The sequence below is a fragment of the Manis javanica genome, chromosome 6 (genome assembly GCF_040802235.1).
Source record: "Manis javanica isolate MJ-LG chromosome 6, MJ_LKY, whole genome shotgun sequence".
Lineage (NCBI taxonomy): Eukaryota > Metazoa > Chordata > Mammalia > Pholidota > Manidae > Manis > Manis javanica.
Window position 1 is genome coordinate 86,556,507 of NC_133161.1, and position 26,877 is coordinate 86,583,383.

The 26,877-nt window shown below is 38.5% G+C and overlaps 1 long non-coding RNA gene across 4 annotated transcripts in view; it reads left to right on the plus strand.

Moving 5' to 3' along the window:
* Positions 1-26,877, plus strand: part of LOC108404020 (uncharacterized) — a 54,412-nt gene that overhangs the window by 19,180 nt on the left and 8,355 nt on the right. For 3 of the 4 annotated variants that reach the window (XR_005059853.2, XR_012132358.1, XR_012132360.1), the window contains exon 3: positions 3,753-3,880. This is a non-coding gene — a long non-coding RNA (uncharacterized lncRNA). Of the gene's footprint in view, positions 1-3,752; positions 3,881-15,067; positions 15,199-26,877 lie in introns of all 4 variants that reach the window. The other variant, XR_012132359.1, reaches the window with a different exon arrangement.

Consider the following 26,877-nt stretch of genomic DNA (forward strand, 5'->3'; position numbering starts at 1 on the left):
GGGTTTTCCTTTGTAGGTGACCTTTTTCCTCTCTCTAGCTGCCTTTAACACTCTGTCCTTGTCTTTGATCTTTGCCATTTTAATTATTATGTGTCTTGGTGTTGTCCTCATTGGCTCCTTTCTGTTGGGAGTTCTGTACACTTCCCTGGTCTGATCGATTATTTCCTCCCCCAGTTTGGGGAAGTTTTTAGCAATTATTTCTTCAAATACACTTTCTATCCCTTTTTCTCTCTCTTCTTCTTCTGGTACCCCTATAATGTGGATATTGTTCCTTTTGGATTGGTGACACAGTTCTCTTAATATTGTTTCATTCCTGGAGATCCTTTTATCTCTTTCTGCATCAGCTTCTATGCATTCCTGTTCTCTGGTTTCTATTCTATCAATGGCCTCTTGCATCTTACCCATTCTGTTTATAAATCCTTCCAGAGATTGTTTCATTTCTGTAATGTACTTCCGGACATCATCCCTTAGCTTTTGCATATTTCTCTGCAGCTCCGTCAGCATGGTTATGAGCTTTATTTCTCATTCTTTTTCAGGAAGACTGGTTAGGTCTATCTCCTTCTCAGGGTTTGCCTCTGTGATCTTGGTCTGTATCAATTTCTTCAGCCTTTTCATGGCGATAGATATATTTGTGGGGAGCTGGCATGTGTGTTGGATAAGAGAAAGTCCCTTCTTGCCAGTTTGTGGCCTTCCTCTCCTGGGAGAACAGCAGCCTCTAGTGGCTTGTGCTGGGCAGCTGCACACAGATGGGACTTCTGATCTTGCCTGGCCACTATGGAGTTCAGTTAGCTCTGCAGTTGCTGTGGGTGTGGCCTGCCTCAGGCTGCTTCTCCAATATGGTGGAGCCGTGTCAGAGGGGGAACAGGCAGGAGGCTGTTTATCACTGTGAGGGGCCTCTGAGCTGTGCTGCAGGGGTTTGGGTGCCCAGAGTTCTCCGGGATTCCCAGCTGCTAGGCTAAGTGTTCCAGGGCACTTCCATCCAGCTGTGAGGTCCCTGTCCCTTTAAGACTTTCAAAAAGCACTCACTTTTCTTTGTCCCCGGGGTGCCAGCTGCGGGGACCTGCTCACAGGTCTCACTGTCCTGCTTCCCTAATTTCCAGCACCCCACGCACACACTGTGTGTCTGCGCTCTGGTGCAGATGGCTGGGGCTGGGTATTCAGCAGTCCTGGGCTCCATCTCCCTCCCTGCTCCTACTCCTATCCTCCCAACCGGAAGTTGGTGGGAGGGGTGCTCGGGTCCCGCCGGGCCACAGCTTGTATCTTACCCCCTTCGTGAGGCGCTGGGTTCTGGTGGGTGTGGATGTAGTCTGGCTGTTGTGCTGTATCTTCTGGTCTCTCTTTTAGGATTAGTTGTATTTGTTGTATTTTCAAAAATATATATGGTTTTGGGAGATTTCCACTGCTCTACTCATGCCGCCATCTTGGTTCTCTCCTGAACCTTCCTTTTTAACTTTGAATTGGGGCAGCAGAGGGTAATTTCTTAAATAATATATTAATTCACTTGATAAATATTTTTTGTATGCTTTTAAATCAGGGAACATGATTAATAGACATCCAAGACATCCAAGAATGATTCAGCATGACTGGACCATTGAGTTCCTTGCTTAAGAGGAACAAAATTATGTTCAGAAACAGTTTTGTATTTAAAGCTAATTATGTAGCTTTCTGTCAACTACTCTTCATTGACTCAAAACTGATATAATAATGGTCTGAAAGTAAGACGGCATCACTACCTGTAGCAGAAATTAAAGAAAAACACCTGATATAAATACTGTACCTTACAAAGGCAAAATCCCTTAAGAACAGAAAAGGAAGCAAAGACAGGTATGGATGCTACATCTGAAAAGAGGTTACAGAGGTCAGAAAAACAGGACTGAGGAAAGGGGTCAGGAAATAAGTTGAAGGAGTTCTTATGTGATAGCCTATATTTTCTCAGTGAAGGTGAAGAGCAATAAAGTGGGGGATTTATTGTAAGAACGATGAAGACAAGTTTTATTAGTCTGCTCAAGCTATCATAACAAAATGCCATACAATGGATGGCTTAAACAACAAATTTATTTCTCATAGCTCTGGAGGCTAGGAAGTTCAACATTAAGGTCCTAGCCCATTTGGTTCCTGGTGAGAACTCCCTTCCTGGATCGCAGATGACTGCCTTCTTGTGTGATCAGATGGCAGAGAAGAAGTTCTGGTGTCTCTGCCTCTTCATATACAGGCACCCTATCAGATTAGGAGCCAACCCTCGTGACTTCATTTAACTTCATCACTTCTTCACAAGCCCTGTCTCCAAAAACAGTCACTCTGGGAGTGAGGGCTTCAACACAGGAGTTGGGGAAGAGGGGGCACAAACATTCAGTCCATAATAAGAGCTTAAACAGTTTCTATAAGAAACAGAAGGAAGAGACCCCTAGAAGGATAGACAGATACTGTTTGGGGCCACTGAGGGTGAACACCATACAGGTTCAGGAAATCATCAACGATGTTCCACTTCCAACCATGATGAGTAGCTGCTACCAGACTATCCTTACCACCATAAACAACTAGAAAAACAGACAGAACATATTTTTTAAACTTCTTTCAGATTTAGGACAATAGGCATCACAATATTGTTATCTCTGATGGAAGGGAAATAAATGAGATGAGACTTAATGATGGCCCGGACTTTCTGTGTGGAAGCATTTATTGTCTGCTTGCAAGAGAGAGTTCCAGACCATCTCACTAAGCCAAGGAGATAGGTAATGGGGTTGAAGGAAAATGAGGCTGCTGGAATTTATGGGCAGAGTACTAGAAATGTGGGAGTTACACAGAAGAAGAGCTTGAGAAATCTACAGAGTTTCTTTCATCTTAGCATTCTAAGCTTTTTGTGTACAGAGTGAGACAGTCCATGAGTCTGGACAAAAAATGATCACCAGGGACAAAACATCTATCAGGCATCGGTAGGCAGAGCAATTACTAGAGTTCATAAGGAATTGGGAGCTGTACAAGTTGAGACAAATCAAGATATAGACATGTCACTGAACACTTGGGTCATTCAGTAAAGTCCCAGAAAGATCATATCATAGGAGTAAGGATAAATTATCTTTAGAATAAAAGTAACTCTAGACTTTCCTTAGCAAACCTTAAACAAATTAACTGAGAAAAGATTAACCTATCTTCAGATAAATTAACTGACAGAATAAAATTCAACACTAGTTAAACAAAGAGAAAAATATCCAAGCACTTAACAATGTAACTTACAAAATATCCAGGATTTAATTTAAAAATTACTATATCTGTAGAAAGCAGGAAAATCTGACATTGCCAAAAGAAAAATAAAAAATAGAAACACACATAAAAATTATAAGAATAACAGAACTAGTAGATAAGTTCTTTAAAAAAACAGCTATTCTAAAAATGTTCAAGGATTTCACAGAAAAATGGAGAGAAGTCGAAATTTTAAAAATGATCTAATTAAACTTCTAGAGATAAATCAATATCGGTAATGAAAAACTTCACTGGGAGGGCTTAATAACAGATTAGACACTGCCTTTTTTTTTTTACTAAGAAAACACTGTTTAATTCTTTTGGGGGCAGGCAATTAACAATAGCAACAAAAATCTCTGCTACGAAACTAGCCAAAAGCCACTAATGACCAATGATTTTCTTGTTATATACTATAATCAAATTATAATTTCTTGTGCCTTCCTCTCTCTCTGTCTCTTCTGAGATGTTTCTAAAATCAAGGTTGACTGCATGCATCTTTTTTTTCCTATAAGGTAGTTGAAGGCAAAAGAAGTTACCAAAAGCCAGGAAGAATTAGGAAGCAAGCTACGTTCATCTTTACTCACACGTCAGTAGCATGGTGCTATTACATGAATTGTGGGTGCCCTTTTTTCCAGTTTTGGTGAGTAATGCTTCCTTTACTGGTATTTTAGACAGAAGTTAATGATTTTTTTAAGACAGTTACACACACATAGTGCTGAACTTGAAGACATGGCAGTAAGCACTTCAAAATGAAGCACAGAAAGAATAGAAGAAGGTTAACAAAAAGTGAACAGTAATTCAGTGATTTGTGGGACAATATTAAGTTGTCTAATATAGGTGTAATTGTAGTCTCAGAAGAAGGAAGGAAACAGAAAAATATTTGAGAAAAAATAGAAACCTGCATATCCATAGCTCAGTGAATTCCAAGGAGGCAAAACTACAACAAGGCACATTATAATCAAATTGCTGAAAATTCAATGATAAAAAGAAAAGTCTTAAAAGAACAAGAAGGACAGATGTCCAAGGTAGCCACATAGAAAAAACCTGGACTCACCCCCTCCCATGCACACCTAATCTACCCCTAATGTGCAGGGGGAGTGTAAATAATGATGCTCCGCAGCACCTCTGATCCCAGAGAGAATCTACATCTACATACAGAGCAACTCCTCCTGAGGAAGAACTGAGGGCTGAATGAACAGCTTCTGCACACAAAGGGATAGAGAGACCACATTCTTTGAAAATGGCAAGAGAGATGGAGACATGGTTATGTAAGAACCCACCCCCAATTCCAAGACCTGCAGCAGGGCAAGAGACCACTGAGGGACTGTGCACAGACACGTGCACACCTGCCCCTGGGACACACACACAAAAATGCCCTTGAAAGGCAACTAGACTGTAAGTAGTGAAAGAAGCCAATTTTCAAAGTGAGAGGAGCAGCCAAACTGCAGAGAAACTGCTAGAACTCTCTCCAGGATCACATTCTTTTCATGTGTACGTGGAACATTTTTCCAGGATGGATCACAGGCTAGGTCACAAAACTAGGCTCAATAAACTTAAGAAGACTGAAATCATACCAAGCACCTTTTCTGAACAGGATGATATGAAATTGGAAATCAGTCACCAGAAAAAAACTGGAAGAAACACAAACACATCAGACTAAACAACACGCTACAGAACAACCATTGAGTCAATGAAGAAAACTAGAGGAATTAAAAAAAAAAGTTGGAGACTAATGGAAATAGAAACACAATGGTTCAAAATCTTTGGGACTCAATAAAAGGAGTCCTAAGAGGAAAGCTTATAATGATACAGGCCTACCTCAAGAAATAGGAAAAATCTCAAGCAATCTAACCTTACACCTAAAGGCCTAAAAAAGAACAAACAAAATCCAAAATTAGTAGGAGGGTGGAAATAGTAAATGTCAAGGCAGAAATAAATGAAATAAAGGCTTAAAAGATCAATGAAACTAAGAGCTGGTTCTTAGAAAAGATAAAACTGGTAAACCTTTAGCTAGACCCATCAAGAAAAAAAGATAGAGGACTCAAATAAATAAAATCAGAAATGAAAGAGGAGAAGTTAAAAACCTTTACAAATGTTTCAGCATTTACCAAGCAGTCCCACAAAGTAGAAATTACTTATCTGTCAAAATAGGACAGAATATAACCAGTACTTGGAATTACGGTTTATATTCCAGAGATCAATTTAATGAGTTGTAAAATATAGATATATGATTCTTATTTTTATGAATTCGCCATCTAAGGAATAAAGATAATATGCATAAATATTTTAACTAACTGAAAGTTGCAATAAGATGAGCCCCACTTACAGTCCACAATAGAGGCATAATGTAAAATTAAAGGATTAGAGATTAAAAGTAAGTGTCTCTTACAACTACAGACTATCTACTGTTAAAAGAACATATGGGATGTGAACAGCTCCCAGGAATGGGTTGTTTTAATTTGTCTGATTTCTCTCAGACTGTTCAAGTACAGTTGGACAATATCCATCATATCATAGACAAATTTTCACAAATGCCTAGGGTGCCTAACTGGTTTTCTTGGCTTCACAGGAGATGGCTAGTAATTATAGATCTGCTTTGGTTATGTAACTGTATTCCTACTATGTTAATGTGTGTGCGCAATTTAATTAGTAGTTTAAAACCTATACATGCTTAAGTTACTCTACAAGAAGATATGTCAAAGAAATAATCAATCTTCCCATGTTTTCTTCTGTCTGCTACTTCTATAGCTTTTCTTCTTCCTTCCTAATTACAACCCTTAAATAGAATTCATGCCTCATATCGAATTTACCGAGTATCATAATTCCTCCAGGTGGTAAAGATACCTCGAGACAAATGCTGGGCATAGAAGCCACAGGGCATAAATCTGCAAAGAAGTAAAAAGTTAACCTTTTCAAACAATATGGCTTCTCTCTCACTTACCAACTTTACATCTCCCTGTATGGCCCCGGAAGATGACTGGTTAGCCAGAGACGGGTAAGATTCCTCAAGGGAGGAACAACCTAAGACAGGCACAGTCGCAGGGGGGCCATCAGGTGAGAAATTGGGGATCAACAGTGGTGAGGCTTAGAACCTCACCCCCCCTGTTTTGAGAGAAATCTTCTGCATCTGTGGATGTTTTAATGCCCTTGTCTAGCTTGGATTAACACATAGTCTACAGGCACACACCTGATCATCTACATTTGCTCTCTTACAGCACTAAACTATGTTTTCTACCTTTATCTTGCATCTACCTACCACTTCAGCATTTTATTAAAAATAAAAATAATAATAATAATAAAGGGAGAAATGTGGGATCCACATATAAATCAAGTATAAAAATCAAACGAATATTCATATTTGACCTGATTGTTTATAGTTCATAATGCGTGATCAAAACCGAAAGTTTCTGTGATGACTGCCCTTGTACTGTTCACCATGTAAGAACTTATTCACTATTTAAGAATTTGTTTACCATGTAAGAACTTGTTCATTACGCTTCAGAAGATTGGAGACTGACAAGAATTAGGCTTGGGGTGGATTAATGATTGTGCACTGAGCATTGACTCCCCTATACAGAATTTTATTGTTGTTAACAATCATTTGATCAATAAATATGAGAGATGCCCTCTCAAAACAAAACAAAAACAAAACAAAACAAAAAAAAAGGTAATTGTCACAGTATCTAAAATCTGTTGCACCTTAAATGACAACATATGCTTGAAAAGGAAGAAAGTAAAAACATTCCTTTCATTCTTATTTCCTACAGCTTTAATTTCTCCATTTTTGGTTGTTATAGTTATGGTCATGCAAAAGGATGACCTCTAAAAAATGAAATAGCCTAAAACAAGTTGTAAAACATACATTTCTTTAAGATACGACTTTCACCATTCACGTAAGGTTCATAAAACCACCCTTTGCACAAACATGGTGACAATAACTAGTTAAGATAAAATTAGTCATACAAACCTGTAACACTGCTCTTTCTGGTAGCAGTGAAATGTCACATTCAGGAATATCACCTACAAGACAGACTTCAGATAGATCAGGGGAAATGAATTCTTCTTTAGCAACAAATCTGAATTTTAAGTTGTTTTTCCATTCTTTCAATTGAAGTTCATATTTTAACAGCTGCCACAAAAATAATTCACAGATTCCATGGAATTATTATAAGAGTTAGATGAGATGATAAATACAAAGTCCAGTGCTTTGCACCATAATGGCACTAATTGAACATTATTTATTATTATCATCATCATTACATTAGTTATCTTTGTCCACAGCATACTTATTATACTCTGAGCCACCACAGCTTTATGTATCATTTCCAGTAGTTGTCATACAACATTGGCAGAGGCAGCCTTAAAGATGTGGTCCATCCTCCTCTTTCATAGATGAGGAAGCCGAAATCCTCAAAGTGGAGGTTCTGTTAAGGATAGGACTGGTATTTGGGGCATGGAAAAGAGGTGGTTAGCATGGAGATAAAAAAGGAGAGTTAAAAGGAAGGAATTTGGGACTTGCCTGCTTTATGGTTATAGGAAGTCACTATTTTAACTTTTGATACATTCCTGAAAACTGCATAATCAAGAAAAAGCCCTAAGGTAGACACGTGTTTCACACACACACAATTTGGGTGTAGTTTATATAAGTATTAGAGCCCGAGGAAGGGCACACACAGACTGGAGAACCAGCAGCCCCGAGTTCCCTGCTTCCCCTCCCAGCCCACCCCTGCCATCCTCACTCCGTCTTCCTAAGGGAAGGCAGAGTGATTGTTAGGCCAAGACATCACAGTGCAAGAGGAAACATTTTCTCTAGACACCCGATTAACTATATAATATGCAACTATATTAAGGATAATATTATCATATTATATATAAATACATTATTATGTATATATGAATGTATATTAACTACTGTGCACACAAAAAAAACAAAAAACAAAAACATTATGCTTGGTGCATGGGAATGATTAAGAATAATGCTGCCCCCTCTCAGCAGCAGGCTAACAATTATCCTCTTAGGGTGTAAATTTAAGAGGGGAGGAAAGAAGAAGACTGGTCACGTAGGATCACCTATTTCACCATTAGACAATCAGTGATCAGGCATGGTGGGGCCAGGGTCAAAACACTAGCACACAGAGTAGTGGAAAACACTCAGTGCACAGACTAAAACGGTGATACCCAAAGTGTAACTGTTTAACTGGCAACACTGAAAATGCAGTCGACAGCCTATAAGAACTGCAGCTCAAAACCAGTGGGTGATAAACTTCTGAGAGCGAGAACTGTGCTTTATGCCTCTCAGAATCCTCCACAGACTCTAGAATCATTTCAAGGGTTATGTGAGTAATAAATCTTTTCATACTCTCTTGGTATATGTGTGGCATTGTCAGTCTCAACACCTGAACCAGTTTGGGGTGAGAGGCATTGATCCTGCCTTCCTTGGGGCAACCGCAGAACAGGGGATTTAATTTCTTTCAATTTTTCTTTTTCCTATTTATCCCAACTTTGTTTTTCAAAGAATATTAATGAAACAATACGTACTGAATAATGTAACTACAAAAAAGTCCAGCATTTTTCTACATCTGATCCTAGTACTTACTGTGAATATTCTAAAACCACCTTAAATAATAACATATTAATAGCTTAAGCAAACTAGAGATATTTGTAACTTTACAGGAGTTTTGCTAGGGTCCTTTGTTTTGCTTTAACTCCTAGGGGGTGTCCCAGTTAAGAATGATCCTTTAAGGTTAGCAATTTAGTAATTTTAAAAGTAATTTGATATGAAGATTGTAATTTATTAAACTGAATGTTGAAAAATAATAAATAATTTAATCTTATCTAGAAAAGAATAAATTTATTCAGTCTTTATCAGTTATTTCTCTATTAAAATATCAAATCATTTACCTTCCATTTTAGACATCTATATCCATCTAAATGTGTGCTTTAAAAAAATCATAGTGTCTTTATCAATAAATTTAAACAAAATGTTAGAAGATTTTTCCTTGATGTTCATAGTTCAAAAGAAACAGTGCAATTTATTAAGAAACATTTTGGATTGCTGAAGTGAAATTTAAATTACTAAATTAAGAGAAAAAGGACCCCATTAAAAGTATATGATATTCAGGATTTTAGTGGTTTTTCCACAGATAGCATTATTATATGAGGTAATATCAATATAACAGAAAAATTCAGTTTTAAAAAAAATTAGATTTCCAATATACCATATCATCTTCTCTCTTTTTATGCTTATGTCTCACTTTATCCCTCCATTTGATTAGGATATTCATTAGTTTGTGACAATGGATAATCTTTTCTATCCACAATAGTGTATCTGAAGAAAATGTATTAGATTATCATATGTGGTTTAAGCTGTTTCCAAAAAAATAAAATGCTTGATACTCTATCATGTTTATAATATGAACCAATGTTGCATCTGATCATTTTTTAATTTACTTGCACCAGAAATTAATTACTTTTGATAGTAGTATATAGTATGCTCCTGAGACTTTGTTAACCTTTAAACTTTGCCCTCAGACATTAAGATGCAATAGATGTAATAAAATGTCACGATATATATCATTTCTTTTTTAAATAAATCTGTGCTTTATAAAACCAGAACTTCCAAACATTCATAGAAATATAATCATAGGTAGTATTCTGATTCAGTTAAATGCCCTATGATTAAGTAGATTGCTCCATATATGTATTTTTTAACCAGGGGTCCAAAGCTCACAGACGGGGAGGGAGCAGGAAGGAGGACGACAGCGGCAGGCTGGGGAGCACTGCTCACAGAGGGCAGGGTCTATTTAGCTGCAGCCAATTCTTTCTTCTCAGAAATACAGGCATGTTATCTTTATGTACCCACAGTTGCAGACAAGAGGAACTGATTCTGTGATTAGCAACAGACGTAAGTCAGTATCTAGTGAAGTGGATAAAATCTGAGCAAAAGGCTGGAGTTCTCTACCCTGCTCATAACATCACATACACGCACCATCCACTCATTACACCTACCACAGGTTTAAGTAAAAGAAAACTATTTTTCTTTGTTTCCTCAACATAAAATGAAATATCTATAAAGAATGGAGAGCTTTCTACAGCCTTGTTACCAGTCTGCAATATACCAACTCTGTTATGTAAAGAAGCTGATAGTAGACCCTGGTTTATATTTATATTTTTACATACATCATACAAATACAGAGGATTTTATTTTAAATACGCCTGCTTTCTATTACAATAACAAAACCTTTTGAGACAACCTCATTAAAAGTTTTACATTAGTGGCTTTATATTTCGTAACAATTCTCTAGGCAGAAAAATAACAAGTTCTCTAGTACAAACTATGCTTAACTGCTAAGTTTGTTGATTCTTTGAAAACACAAATAAAACTAATTGCTACTGTGTAAAGATTTACCTTGAAGTTGCTCTCTTCGAGCTTTCAAGTAAGAGTGCCAGTGATGAAATACCTAATTTTTAAGTCTGAAATTGTCATATTCCACTGCTTTTTCCATTTTTTCAGCCACAGTGTCCTCTTCATCTGCACGAGGTATTGCTATGTCTCTCCAAGAGCTAAGGCAGAAAGCACTGAAAGATAATACTTGGATGTTATGGCTATACATTAGTAAGCAAACTGAGAGGGGGAAGTAGTACCTCCTTTATCTCCTCAAAAACCACAGCACATAAAGAAAGTGTTAAATTGTTTTTATTGTTTTGTTTCCAATCCAGCTTTGCATTTCTTTTGAATTTATACTTCCCTTTCCTACATTTCTAAAACCCAGAAAGCTCTGAAATCCGAGGGTTTTTTTCATAACCTATTTAGAGGCAAAACTACACCTGACCTCAATTAATTTTGCATTGTAACCTCTCTGCATTTCACACATGGCTGTTCATAATCTTTCTTCATTTCACTTAATAAGAATGTATATAAATTTTACTGTTGAAATACTAAGAGGTTCAAATATGTTTGGTTCCAGTGTGCCTCCGCAGACACCACGGGAGATGTTATATAATACACAGTATGTGCAGGGATTACTTTTCTAAAATTTTTTTAAAAAGGAGTCTAAATTCCAAAGCATAAGTGGCTCCAAGGGTTTCAGATAAGGGACTGTGGACCTCTACATTAAATATTGAAGTTTTACTAAAAAAAGAAAAACAAAACAAAAAAGTAATACCTTAAAGAGGTAAAGAACATATTTTAGCTACATAAAAGCTGATTAAATATAAAAGAAATATGTAATACAAAATGGTGGAGACACGAATAAATAGAATCAGCACAACTGGGAAAAAGTGGGTGAGTTGTTCTTCATATGAAGAATATTAAGAACACAAAGAGGAAGAAACAGTATATAAAAATCGCATTCTTACCAAAAGTGGGTCTTCACTAAATTTCCAGTATAAAAAGTACATGCTTTTATCATAAATTCTAGAGTCATCTAAAATAAATAAATGAAACATGAAACATAAAAAAAATGGAACACACAGGCTACCTCTGGAAGATACACAGGAAAATAAGGGCAATATTTTCATCAGGGGAGCAGAATTGGGCAGCAGGGAGACAGGAAGAGAATGAACTATATACCATTTATATATTTTGGAATTTATTGTGTATACCTATTACCTATTTTTTCTAATTTTTAGTTTCTTATAATGAGGTGCATACACTAAAGTACACATATCTTAGTATACAGTTTGTTGAATTTTGACACGTTTACACTCATGTAATCACTGTCCAGTCAATATACCAACATTCTCACTATTCTTTTTTCCCTTCACCTATTTCACTCACTCCCCACCCCACCCCTCCTGTGGCAATTACCAGTCTGTTCTCTGTGTTTATGAGTCTATTTAGTTTTGTTTTTTTGTTCATTCATTTTGTTTTTCAGGTTCCACATATAAATGAAGTCGTAAAGTATTTGTCTTTCTTATTTAATTTATCATAATACATTTTAGGTCCATCCAGGTTGTTGCAAATGGCAAGATGTCTTTTTTCTGAACTGAATAGTATTCCACTGTGTATATCTTCTTTATCCATTCATCTAACAATGGACATTTAGGTTGCTACCTTACTTTGGTATTATAAATAATGCTGCAATAATCACAGGAGCATATATATCTTTTCAGTTACTGATTTTGTTTTCTTCAGGTAAATTCCCAGAAGTGGAATTGCTGAATCACATGTTATTTCTATTTTTAGTTTTTTGAGAAACTTCCATACTGTTTTCTGTAGTGGCTGCACCAATTTGCAAGCCCGCCAGCAGTGTACAAGTATTCCCTTTTCTCTACAGCCTCACCAACATTTGTTATTTCTTGTCTTTTATATAGTAGCCATTCTGACAAGTTGAGATGATATCGGATTATGGTTTTGATTTGCATTTCCCTGATGATAAGTGATGTTGAGAATCTTTCGTATGTCTTTTGGCCATCTGTATATCTTCTTTGGATAAATGTTTATTCAAGTCCACTGACCATTTTTTGATCAGATTATTTGGGGGTTTTTTTGGTGTGGACTTGAATGAATTCTTTATACAGTGTGGAAATTAGCCCCTTACCAGATGTAACATTTGCAAATGTACTCTTCCATAGAGTAGGTTGTCTTTTTATTTTATTGGTGGTTTCCTTTGCTCACAGAAACTTTATAGTTTGACATAGACCCACATTTATTTTTGCTTTTGTTTCCCTTGCTTGGGGAGACATATCCAGAAAAAAATTACTACTGCTGATGTTTAAAAGCTTATTGCCTGTTTTCTTATAGGAGTTTTATGGTTTTAGATTTTTAATCCATTTTGAGTTTATTTCTGTGCATGGTGTAAGACACTGGTCCAGTTTCATTCTTTTGTATGTAGCTGTCCAGTTTTCCCAATCATTTATTGACGAGACCATCTTTTCCCCATTGTATATTCTTGCCTCCTTTGTCATATATTAATTGATCACATAGGTAAGGGTTTATTTCTAGGCTCTCTATCCTATTTCACTGACCTATGTATTTATTCTTGTGTCAGCACCATACTGTTTTAATCACTGTAGCTTTGTAGTATAGTTTGAAATCAAGGAGTGTGACAACCTCAGCTTTGTTCTTTCTCAAGATTTTTGGGCTACTTGGGTTTTTTTGTTTTGTTTTGTTTTGTTGTGTTGTGTTGTGTTGTGTTGTGGTTCCACACAATTTTTAGGATGATTTGCTCTAGTTCAGTGAAAAATGCCGTTAGTATTTTGATGTAGATTGCATTGAATCTATAGATTGCTTTGCACAGTGTGGCCATTTTAACAATATATTACTTTTTCCTAACAAATAGCATGGAATAGGTTTCCATTTATTTGTGTCTTCTTCAATTTCTTAAATCAATGTCTTATAGTTTTCAGAATATAGGTCTTTTGCCTCTTTGGTTATATTTATTCATAGGTACTGCCTATTACCTGTTTTTTAGAAGTTAAAAATCCAAGCTTAAAATTTTCCCATTATTTGCACTTACTTTAAAGCATTTTAAGGCCAGTACTTTGACATTATATATTCAGCTATATTGACAGAAGCATAGAATTGCAGGTTTGCTAATCACTATTAAACTAAATAATTTTGCCTTTTCAAGAATGTAAAGGGAGATTTTTTTTTTCTAAAAAGAAATGCAGGCAGGAATGCCTCTCGTACTAAGCAGGAATAGGAGAATTACATAAATTAAAAGTCTAAACTGTGAAATATACTGAAAGAGATGAAAATTTACCACTTGCAACTATCCACAATAGCTCACACTAATTCATGAGCTAACAGAAGTGATGAAATCCTCTATACCTCTGTACTTTCTTTAATGAGTAAAGATCATATTCACACATTTATTATATATGCATGGCTACTATTACATGCCAATGATGTATGTTTTTCTCTTATGTTATTGCCACCCTGTTTACTATATAAATTTACAAACGTGGTTACATCTATTTAGTGTGGAAATAAGTTTGCTTAAAATCTATACCAAACTCTCAGAATTCTGAATTCTACCTTTCCGAGGCAAATGTTTTCCTCTTGTCTCTTTTGCACCTTGCTGTAAATGCTTTGTTAACAGGTACAGCCTACAAATGTTAATCATGAATTTATTTTAGGCATATAGCAAATATCTGTAGGCCCCCCTGATATTCTGCCCCATATTCAGTGACATTTGGAAATCCTCAATTTGGTGGGGATTATATGGAAATTATGCTTGTGGTGAGGGAGAATGTAAATCACTGAAGTCATTCTTCACTAAATTCTGATTTTTATGGGGGAAAGGAATCCTCATGAGTGAAGTAAGGGTATTGGGGATATCATAGCAGGGAGGACAAAGCCAGGAAAGGAATAGTGTGGCAGAGGTAAAGACAAACTTTATCTCCTTAACAATTTTTCACCTCTCCTGTTGGCCCCTAAATTTCCTAAACCTAAACCTGTCGTTAGAGATATAACCTGGAAAATGCTATAAAAAGATCTACAATAAATGGCATAGTTCACAAAAATGAGTACCCACACATTACATAATGAAATGAATGTAGTTCAAAACATTATGGTAATAATGACTTTGAAAAGAAATATTATACTACAGCCAGTAACACGTGAACTTGAGTTTTCTTCCAATGATCAACTCTAAATCAGCATAAAAGTATTCTTTTTATTCTATTGTTAAGTGAAGTTAAGTCCTCATTAATTCATGGTATGCTCAAAGAGTTTGTCATGCTCCTTTTTCAGGAGTTTCTTCCCCTAAATTCTTATTGTAATTTCACATATATTTTTCTCAAAGTTAAAAAAAAAACCACAATAGAATTAAAATAGCCACAATTTTTCCTCATTGTTGCCATCCTCTTATTTTCTCCACAGGGAAAAACAGCTTTAAGAGAGCATCTCTGAAGGAATGACCTGCAGCAAGTTTTCCAGCCCAGTACTGCCCTAGCCCACACTTGGGACAGGGCATGTGTCCCCCTCCACACGGCCACCCAGCAGCCCCGCGGGTGGGTGTAACCATGGGGCACAAGCCAGTATGCACACTTCATGGTTCTGCTTCCCGGCTCAGTGTCTTCACTGTTGACACGCCAGCCCCTTGCTCTCTAGTCTTCATAGACCGTTGTATATTGGTTAATAGGTTGTGCTTAGAAAATACTGTTTCCCTCATCATTTTATTCCACCTGGCAGTGTATTGCACAGAGTAGGAACTCACAGTTATGTATGGATTGATTGACTGCCTTGGAAAACTGCCTGGATGCTGGCCAATTCTCTGCCATATGGCTTCTACATATGGAGGGTAAATAATTCGGACAACAACTCTGTGGGGAAATTGCTGGATAAAAAGTAAGGCACCAGGAGACAGGATTAAAGATGGCAGCATGAGAGGTGAGACAGGCTTCCTCCTAAAACCACATAAAATATGAAAATATAATTAATACAACTAATCCTGAGAGAGCAACTGCTCCAGACTGCATGCACCTGGAGAAAAGAGCATACCTCATGGAACAGGGTAACATATGAAAGCTGTGGCCCAGTGGGACCCAAGCCCTTCCCTCACCCCAGCTCACCGGCGGGAAGAATAGAAATGGAGTGAGGAGGGAGTAGAGGCTTGGGGCTGCTGAATACCTAATGCCAGAGATCTGCTCTGGGAGTACAAACCTACATTTCATGGTGCTTGCATGGTACTCTCATGATTAGGGGGTCGGAAAGCTAAGACAGGCAGAATTCCTAGAGAGACTGAGATTCCAGCCACTTGTGGAAAGCAGGGATCCATGTCTGGTGGCTCTGGGACAAAAGAAAGGTGGCCAGTCTGAGAGACTTCATAACAAGGAAGCCCTTAGCAAGAGAGCTGCTAAAGTGGCAAGGATTGCACAGAGCTTACTGCTCAGGAGAAATTGTCTGGGTGCAGTCTGCCCAGCAGGTTGGGAACTTTTACAATCTTCAGGTGCTCCAGCTCCCTGGCTGGCTACAAACCTCAAAGGACCCATCTGTGATACACAGTCTACAGTGCCTTTCTCCCAGCCAGCCCCCCATGGCTTGCAAACCAGCAAACCCTACCCTGGCATTAGGCCAGCCAGAGGGAAGATCTGCCAACAGCAACTACAAGCGCAAAGCATAGAGGCTTATACCTCTGTGCTCAGCCCACTGGTTAAGGCAGTGGAGACAGGCATTAGCAGCCGGGAAGCAGGAAACATCTCTTTCCTACCCTCAGGCACCAATACTACTCCCCTGCAACCCCTGACAATGCTTCAGGGCAGAGCAACTCCAGAGAGTAGAGCTTCTGGGCACAAGAAGGTGCCATACACAAATATGAAACACCAAAGGAAACTCATACAGAGTAAAATTAATATAACCCCTGAGAAAGATGACATAGACCTCATGACTCTTCCTGAAAGGGAGTTCAAAATAAAAATTATTAACATGCTAATGGAGGTACAGAAAGATATTCAAGAACTCAGGAATGAATTCTGGATGGAGATCCAATTGTTGAAGAGCACAATGGAGGGTATTAAAAGCAGACTAGATACAGTGCAGGAGATAATAAATGGAATAGAAACTAGAGAAGAGGAATACAAAGAAGCTGAGAAACAGAAAGAAAAAAGAATCTCTAAGAATGAAAGAATATTGAGAGAACTGTGTGACGAATCCAAATGGAACAATATTCACATTATAGGGGTACCAGAAGAAGAAGAAGAGAGAAAAATGGATATAAAGTGTCTTTGAAGACATAATTGCTGAAAACTTCCCCAATCTGGTGAAGGAGATAGTCTCTCAGGCCATGAAGATGCACAGATCTTCCAACACAAGGGACCCAAGGAAGACAACATGAAGACATATAGTAATTAAAATGGCAAAGATCAAGGATAAGGACAGACTGGTAAAAGCAGCCAGAGAGAGAAATAAGATCACATACAAAGGAAAGCACATCGGACTTTTCAGCAGAAAACTTACAGACCAGAAGGGAGTGGCATGATGTATTTAATGTAATGAAGCAGAAAGGCCTGGAACCAAGATTACTTTATCTGGCAAGATTATAATTTAAATTTGAAGGAGGGACTAAACAATTTCCAGATAAGCAAAAGCTGAGAGAATTTATCTCCCACAAACCATCTCTACAGTCTATTTTGGAGGGACTGCTACAGATGGACGTGTTCCTAAGATTTAATAGCTGTCACCAGAGGAAATAAAACCACAGTAAAGAAAGTAGAACACTTAATTACTAAGCAAATGCAAAATTAAATTGACGATCCCCAAAATCAATCAAGGGATTGACAAAGAGTACAGAATATGATACCTAATATATAAAGAATGGAGGAGGAAGAAAAAGGAGGAGAAAAAAAAGAACCTTTAGGTCATGTTTGTAATAGCATATTAAGTGAGTTGTTAGACTCTCAGATAGTAAGGAAGTTAACCTTGAACCTTTGGTAAGAACGAATCTAAAGCCTGCAATCACCCTAAATGTAAATGGATTGAATGCACCAATCAAAAGACATAAAGTCACTGAATGGATAAAAAACAAGACCCATCTATATGGTGCCTACAAGAGACTCACTTTAAACCCAAAAACATACACAGACTAAAAGTGAAGGGATGGAAAAAGACATTCCATGCAACTAATAGAAAAAAGCAGGAGTTGCAGTACTTGCTTCAGACAAAATAGACTTCAAAACAAAGAAAGACAAAGAGACAAAGAAGGACATTACATAATGATAAAAGGGTCACTCCAACCAGAATATATAACTGTCATAAATATCTATGCACCCAACATAGGAGCACTGCATATGTGAAACAAATACTAACAGAATTAAAAGAGGAAATAGAATGCAATGCATTCATTCTAGGAGACTTCAACACCCCACTCACTCTGAAGGACAGATCAACAAGACAGAAAATAAGCAAGGACACAGAGGCACTGAACAACACATTAAAACAGATGGACCTAACAGACATCTCCAGAACTGTACACCCAAAAGCAACAGAATACACATTCTTCTTAAGTACACATGGAACATTTTCAAGAATAGATCATATACTAGGCCAGGAAAAGAGCCTTGGAAATTCAAAAAGATTGAAATTGTACCAACCAGTTTCTCAGACTACAAAGGTTTGAAACTAGAAATAAATTATGCAAAGGAAATGGAAAATTCCACAAACACATGGAGGCTTCACAATATGCTCCTAAATAACCAATGGATCAATGACCAAAAAAAATAGAGATCAAGCAATATATGGAGAAAAATGACAACACTAATTCAACATTGCAAAAGATGTGGGATGCAGCAAAGGCCATGCTAAGAGGAAAATATATTGCAATACAAGACTACCTCAGGAAAGAAGAACAAACCCATATGTGCAGTTAACAAAACTAGTAAAAGAATCTAAACTCACAATTAATGAAACTAGTAAAAGAAGAACAAATGAGGCTCTAAGTCACTAGGAGGGATATAATAAAGATTAGAACAGTAGTAAATAAAATTGAGAAGAATGAAACAATAGAAAGAATCAATGAAAGCAAGAGCCGGTTCTTTGAGAAAATAAACAAAATAGATAAACCCCTAGCCAGACTTATCAAGAAAAAAAAGTCTACTCACATAAACACAATCAGAAATGAGAAAGGAAAACTCACTATGGACACCACAGAAATACAAAGAATTATTAGAGAATACTATGAAAAATTATATGCTAACAAACTGGGTAACCAAGAAGAAATGGACAACTTTCTAGAAAAATACAACCTTCCAAGGCTGACCAAGGAAGAAACAGAAAATCTGAACAGACCAATTACCAGCGACGAAATCGAACTGGTAATCAAAAAACTACCTAAGAACAAAACCCCTGGACCAGATGGCTTCACCTCTGAATTTTATCAAACATTTAGTGAAGACTTAATACCCATCCTCAAAGTTTTCCAAAGAGTAGAAGAAGAGGGAATACTTCCAAACTCATTCTATGAGGCCAGCATCACTCTAATACCAAAACCAGGCAAAGACACCACAAAAAAAGAAAATTGCAGACCAATATCCCTGATGAATGTAGATGCAAAAATACTCAACAAAATATTAGCAAACCAAATTCAAAAATACATCAAAAAGATCATCCATCATGATCAAGCAGGATTTATTCCAGGGATGCAAGGATGGTACAACATTCGAAAATCCATCAACATCATGCACCACATCAACAAAAAGAAGGACAAAAACTACATGATCATCTCCATAGATGCTGAAAAAGTATTTGGCAAAATTCAACATCCTTTCATGATAAAAACTCTCAACAAAATGGGTATACAGGGCAAGTACCTCAACATAATAAAGACCATATATGACAAATCCACAGCGAACATCATACTTAACAGCAAGAAGCTGAAAGCTTTTCCTCTAAGATTGGGAACAAGACAAGGATGCCCACTTTTCCCACTTCGATCCAACACAGTACGGGAGGTCCTAGCCATGGCAATCAGACAACACAAATAAATAAAAGGCATCCAGATTAGCAAAGAAGAAGTTAAATTGTCACTATTTGCAGATGACATGATATTGTACACAAAAAACCCTAAAGATTCCTCTCCAAAACTACTAGATCTAATATTGGAATTCAGAAAAGTTGCAGGATACAAAATTAATAGACAGAAATCTGTGGCATTCCAAAACACTAACAATGAACTAGCAGAGAAAGAAATGAGGAAAACAAGTCCATTCACAGTTGCATCAAGAACAATAGAACAGGGAGTGGAGCCAAGATGGCAGTGTGAGTAGAGCAGCGGAAATCTCCTCCCAAAACCATATATATTTTTGAAAATTCAACAAATACAACTATCCCTTAAAGAGAGACCAGAAGATACAGGAAAATAGCCAGGCTACATCCACACCTGTGAGAACCCAGTGCATCACAAAGGGGTAAGATACAAGCCACGGCCTGGCGGGACCCAAGCGCCCCTCACCCCAGCTCCCAGCAGGAGGAGAGGAGTCAGAGCCAGGAGGGAGAGGGAGCCCAGCACTGCTAAACACCCAGCCCTAGACTTTGGCACTGGGAACGCAGACACACAGTGCGTGAGGTGCTGGATACTAGAGAAATGGGACAGTGAAACCTGCGAGTGGGTCCCATCAGCCGGTGCCCCTGGGACAAAGAAAAGTGAGTGCTTTTTGAAAGACTTAAAGGGACAGGGACCCCACAGCTGGATGGAAATGTCCTGGGACACTAAGCCCAGCAGCTGGGAATCCCAGGGAACTCCAGGCACCCTAACACCCTGGGCGGCAGGACAGCTCAGAGGCCCCTCACAGAGATAAACAGCCTCCCGCCAGCTTGCCCTCCGATGCTGCTCCACCATATTGGAGCAGCAGCCTGCGGCAGCAGGGCAGAACTTCTTTCACAATGGCTGGGCAAGAATGAAAAACCTGTCTGTGCATGGCTGCCCAGTACAAGCCGCTAGGAGTCACTGTTCTCCCAGGAGAGGAAGGCCACAACTAGCAAGGAGGGACGTTCTCCCAGCCAACACATGCGCCAGCTCCCGACAACTACCTCTATTGCCATGAAAAGGCAGAAAAATTTGATACAGACCAGACTAATCCAGACATCCTCCCCTGAGAAGGAATCTGGGGAGACAGACCTAACCAATCTCCCTGAAAAGAATTCAAAATAAAGGTCATAACCATGCTTATGGACATGCAGAGAAATATGCAAGAGCTAAGGAATGATGTCCAGAAGGAGATTACAGAAATGAAACAATCTATGGAAGGATTTATGAGCAGAATGGATAAGATACAAGAGGCGATTGATGGAACAGAAACCAGAGAACAGGAATGCATAGAAGCTGATGCAGAGAGAGATAAAAGAATCTCCAGGAATGAATCAATATTAAGAGAACTGTGTCACCAATCCAAACGGAATAATATTCACATTATAGGGGTACCAGAAGAAGAAGAGAAATAAAAAGGGATAGAAAGAGGCGGAGCCAAGATGGCGGCGTGAGCAGAGCAGTGGAAATCTCTTCCCAAAAACACATAGAGCTATGAAAATATAACAAAGAAAAATCTTCCTAAAATAGAGACCACAGGACATAGGACCACATCCACACCTGCAAGAACCCAGTGCCTTGCGAAGGGGGTAAGATACAAGCCCTGGCCCAGCGGGACCCGAGCGCCCCTCCCCCCAGCTCCCAGCGGGTGGAAAGAAACCGGAGCAGTTTTTTTTTTTTTTGGCAAGTGCTTTTTGGAAGCCTTAAAGGGACAGGGACCCCGTTGCTAGGGAGGCAGGGTGGCGGGACCGGTGAGCGGGTGCCTGGGACCGGCACTTGAGGACGGAGGAAATCGCGCGTTTTCCCCCTTTTTTTCCCTCTTTTTGGCGAGTGCTTTTTGGAAGCCTTAAAGGGACAGGGACCCCGGTGCTAGGGAGGAAGGGCGGCGGGACTGGTGAGCGGGTGCCTGGGACCGGTGCCTGAGGACAAAGAATATCACGCATTTTTCCCTGCGGGACCAGTGGGCGGGTGCTTTTTGGAAGCCTTGAAGGGACAGGGACCCTGGTGCTAGGGAGGCAGGGCAGCAGGACCAGTGAGCGGGTGCCTGGGACCGGCGCCTGAGAACAAAAAAAAAAAAAATCAAGTGTTTTTTCCTTTTTTTTTTTTTTTTTCTGTTCCCTCTCTAATTGTTGCTGTTGTTGTTTTGGTTTGGAGAGTGCTTTTTGGAAGTCTTAAAGGGGCAGGACAGGTCACTTAGACCAGAGGCAGGGAATCTGGGGATCTCTGGGCACTCTAACCCCCTGGGCAGCAGGGAGCACAGAGGCCCCTTATGGAGATAAATAGCCTCCCAGCCGCTCCCCCTCCAACAGGGCTCCACCATTTTGGAGGAGCAGCCCCAGCCAGGCCACGCCCACAGCAACAGTGGACATAAACTCCATAGCAACCGGGCAGGAAGCAGAAGCCCTATCTGCACACAGCTGCCCAGCACAAGCCACCAGAGGTCGCTATTCTCACAGGTGAGGAAGGCCATAAACCAACAAGGGAAGCTCTTCCAGCGGCCACTTGTACCAGCTCTGCACACTATCTCTACCACCATGAAAAGACAAAACTACAGGCAGACAAAGATCACAGAGACAACACCTGAGAAGGAGACAGACCTAACCAGTCCTCCTGAAAAAGAATTCAAAATAAAAATCATGAACATGCTGACAGAGATGCAGAGAAAAATGCAAGAGCAATGGGATGAGATGCAGAGAAAAATGCAAGAGCAGTGGGATGAAGTCTGGAGGGAGATCACAGATGTCAGGAAGGAGATCACAGAAGTGATACAATCCCTGGAAGGATTTATAAGCAGAATGGATAAGATGCAAGAGGCCATAGAAGGAATAGAAGCCAGAGAACAGGAATGTATAGAAGCTGACATAGAGAGAGATAAAAGGATCTCCAGGAATGAAACAACACTAACAGAACTATGTGACCAATCCAAAAGGTATAATATTCGTATTATAGGGATACCAGAAGAAGAAGAAAGAGGAAAAGGGATAGAAAGTCTCTTCGAAGAAATAATTGCTGAAAACTTCCCCAAACTGGGGGAGGAAATAATCGAACAGACCATGGAATTACACAGAACCCCCAACAGAAAGGATCCAAGGAGAACAACACCAAGACACATAGTAATTAAAATGGCAAGGATCAAGGACAAGGAAAAAGTTTTAAAGGCAGCTAGAGAGAAAAAGGTCACCTATAAAGGAAAACCAATCAGGCTAACATCAGACTTCTCAACAGAAACCCTACAGGCCAGAAGAGAATGGCATGATATACTTAATGCAATGAAACAGAAGGGCCTTGAACCAAGGATACTGTATCCAGCACGACTATCATTTAAATATGATGGTGGGATCAAACAATTCCCAGACAAGCAAAAGCTGAGGGAATTTGCTTCCCACAAACCACCTCTACAGGGCATCCTACAGGGACTGCTCTAGATGGGAGCACCCCTAAAAAGAGCACAGAACAAAACACACAACATATGAAGAATGGAGGAGGAGGAATAAGAAGGGAGAGAAGAAAAGAATCTCCAGACAGTGTATATAACAGCTCAATAAGCGAGCTAAGTTAGGCAGTAAGATACTAAAGAAGCTAACCTTGAACCTTTGGTAACCACGAATCTAAAGCCTGCAATGGCAATAAGTACATATCTTTCAATAGTCACCCTAAATGTAAATGGACTTAATGCACCAATAAAAAGACATAGAGTAATAGAATGGATAAAAAAGCAAGACCCATCTATATGCTGCTTACAAGAAACTCACCTTAAACCCAAAGATAAGCATAGACTAAAAGTCAAGGGATGGAAAAACATATTTCAGGCAAACAACAGTGAGAAGAAAGCAGGGGTTGCAGTACTAATATCAGACAAAATAGACTTCAAAACAAAGAAAGTAACAAGAGATAAAGAAGGCCACTACATAATGATAAAGGGCTCAGTCCAACAAGAGGATATAACCATTCTAAATATATATGCACCTAATACAGGAGCACCAGCATATGTGAAGCAAATACTAACAGAACTAAAGAGGGAAATAGACTGCAATGCATTCATTGTAGGAGACTTCAACACACCACTCACCCCAAAGGATAGATCCACCGGGCAGAAAATAAGTAAAGACACACAGGCACTGAACAACACACTAGAACAGATGGACCTAATAGAACTCTACATCCAAAAGCAACAGGATATACATTCTTCTCAAGTGCACATGGAACATTCTCCAGAATAGACCACATACTAGCTCACAAAAACATCTACAGAACTCTACATCCAAAAGAATAGGATACACATTCTTCTCAAGTGCACATGGAACATTCTCCAGAATAGACCACATACTAGCTCACAAAAAGAGCCTCAGTAAACTCCAAAATATTGAAATTCTACCAACCAATTTTTCAGACCACAAAGGTATAAAAGTAGAAATAAATTCTACAAAGGAAACAAAAAAGCTCACAAACACATGGAGGCTTAACAACATGCTACTAAATAATCAATGGATCAATGAACAAATCAAAATAGAGATCAAGGAATATATAGAAACAAATGACAACAACAACACTAAGCCCCAACTTCTGTGGGATGCAGCGAAAGCAGTCTTAAGAGGAAAGTATATAGCAATCCAGGCACACTTGAAGAAGGAAGAACAATCCCAAATGAATAGTCTAACATCACAATTATCGAAACTGGAAAAAGAACAAATGAGGCAAAAACCTCTGAGACATAAACATGAGTGACCTCTTCTTGAACATATCTCCCCGGGCAAGGAAAACAACAGCAAAGAAATATTGAAATTCTACCAACCAATTTTTCAGACCACAAAGGTATAAAAGTAGAAATAAATTCTACAAAGGAAACAAAAAAGCTCACAAACACATGGAGGCTTAACAACATGCTACTAAATAATCAATGGATCAATGAACAAATCAAAATAGAGATCAAGGAATATATAGAAACAAATGACAACAACAACACTAAGCCCCAACTTCTGTGGGATGCAGCGAAAGCAGTCTTAAGAGGAAAGTATATAGCAATCCTAAAGTCAGCAGAAGGAGGGACATAATAAAGAACAGAGAAGAAATAAATAAAACTGAGAAGAATAAAACAATAGAAAAAATCAATGAAACCAAGAGCTGGTTCTTTGAGAAAATAAACAAAATAGATAAGCCTCTAGCCAGACTTATTAAGAGAAAAAGAGAATCAACACACATCAACAGAATCAGAAATGAGAAAGGAAAAATCATGACGGACCCCACAGAAGTACAAAGAATTATTAGAGAATACTATGAAAACATATATGCTAACAAGCTGTAAAACCTAGAAGAAATGGACAACTTCTTAGAAAAATAGAACCTTCCAAGATTGACCAAGGAAGAAACACAAAATCTAAACAAACCAATTACCAGCAAAGAAACTGAAGTGGTAATCAAAAAACTACCCAGGAACAAAACCCCTGAGCCAGATGGATTTACCTCAGAATTTTATCAGACATACAGAGAAGACATAATACCCATTAGCCATAAAGTTTTCCAAAAAATAGAAGAGGAGAGAACACTCCCAAACTCTTTTATGAAGCCAACATCACCCTAATACCAAAACCAGGCAAAGACCCCACCAAAAAAGAAAATTACAGACCAATATCCCTGATGAACACAGATGCAAAAATACTCAATAAAATATTAGCAAACTGAATTCAAAAATACGTCAAAAGTATCATAAACCATGACCAAGTGGGATTCATCCCAGGGATGCAAGGATGGCACAACATTCGAAAAATCCATCAACATCATCCACCACATAAACAAAAAGAAAGACAAAAACCACATGATCATCTCCATAGATGCTGAAAAAGCAGTCGACAAAATTCAATACCCATTCATGATAAAAACTCCCAACAAAATGACTATACAAGGCAAGTACCTCAACATAATAAAGGTCATATATGATAAGCCCACAGCCAACATCATACTGAACAGCGAGAAGCTGAAAGCTTTTCCTCTAAGATCGGGAACAAGACAGGGAAGCCCACTCTCCCCACTGTTATTCAACATACTACTGGAGGTCCTAGCCACGGCAATTAGACAAAACAAAGAAATACAACCAATCCAAATTGGTAAAGAAGAAGTCAAGCTGTCACTATTTGCAGATGACATGATACTGTACATAAAAAAACCCTAAATACTCCACTCCAAAACTACTAGAACTGATATAGGAATACAGCAAAGTTGCAGGATACAAAATTAATACACAGAAATCTGTGGCTTTCCTATACACTAACGATGAACAGAAAGAGAAATCAGGAAAACAATTCCATTCACAATTTCATCAAAAAGAATAAAATACCTAGGAATAAACCTAACCAAGGAATTGAAAGACCTATATCCTGAAAACTATAAGACACTCTTAAGAAAAATTAAAGACGACACTAGCAAATGGAAACTCATCCCATGTGCTTGGCTAGGAAGAATTAATATTGCCAAAATGGCTATCCTGCCCAAAGCAATATACAGATTTGATGCAATCCCTATTAAATTACCAACAACATTCTTCAATGAACTGAAACAAATAGTTCAAAAATTCATATGGAAACACCAAAGACCCTGCATAGCCAAAGCAATCCTGAGAAGAAAGAATAAAGCTGGGGGCATTATGCTCCCCAACTTCAAGCTCTACTATAAAGCCACAGTAATCAGGACAATTTGGTACTGGCACAAGAACAGAACCATAGACCAATGGAACTGACTAGAGAGCCCTGATATAAACCCAACCATGTGTGGTTAATTAATATACGATAAAGGAGCCATGGATATACAATGGGGAAATGACAACCTCTTCAACAGCTGGTGTTGGCAAAACTGGACAGCTACATGTAAGAGAATGAAACGGGATTATTGTGTAACCCCATACACAAAAGTAAACTCGAAATGGATCAAAGACCTGAATCTATGTCATGAAAGTATAAAACTCTTAGAAGACAACATATGCAAAAATCTCCTGAATAGAAACAAAAGCAACTTTTTCCTGAATGCATCTCCTTGGGCAAGGAAACAAAAGCAAAAATGAACAAATGGAACTACATTAAGCTAAAAAGCTTTTGTACAGCAAAGGACACCATCAACAGAACAAAAAGGCATCCTACAGTATGGGAGAATATATTTGTAAATGACATATTCGACAAGGGGT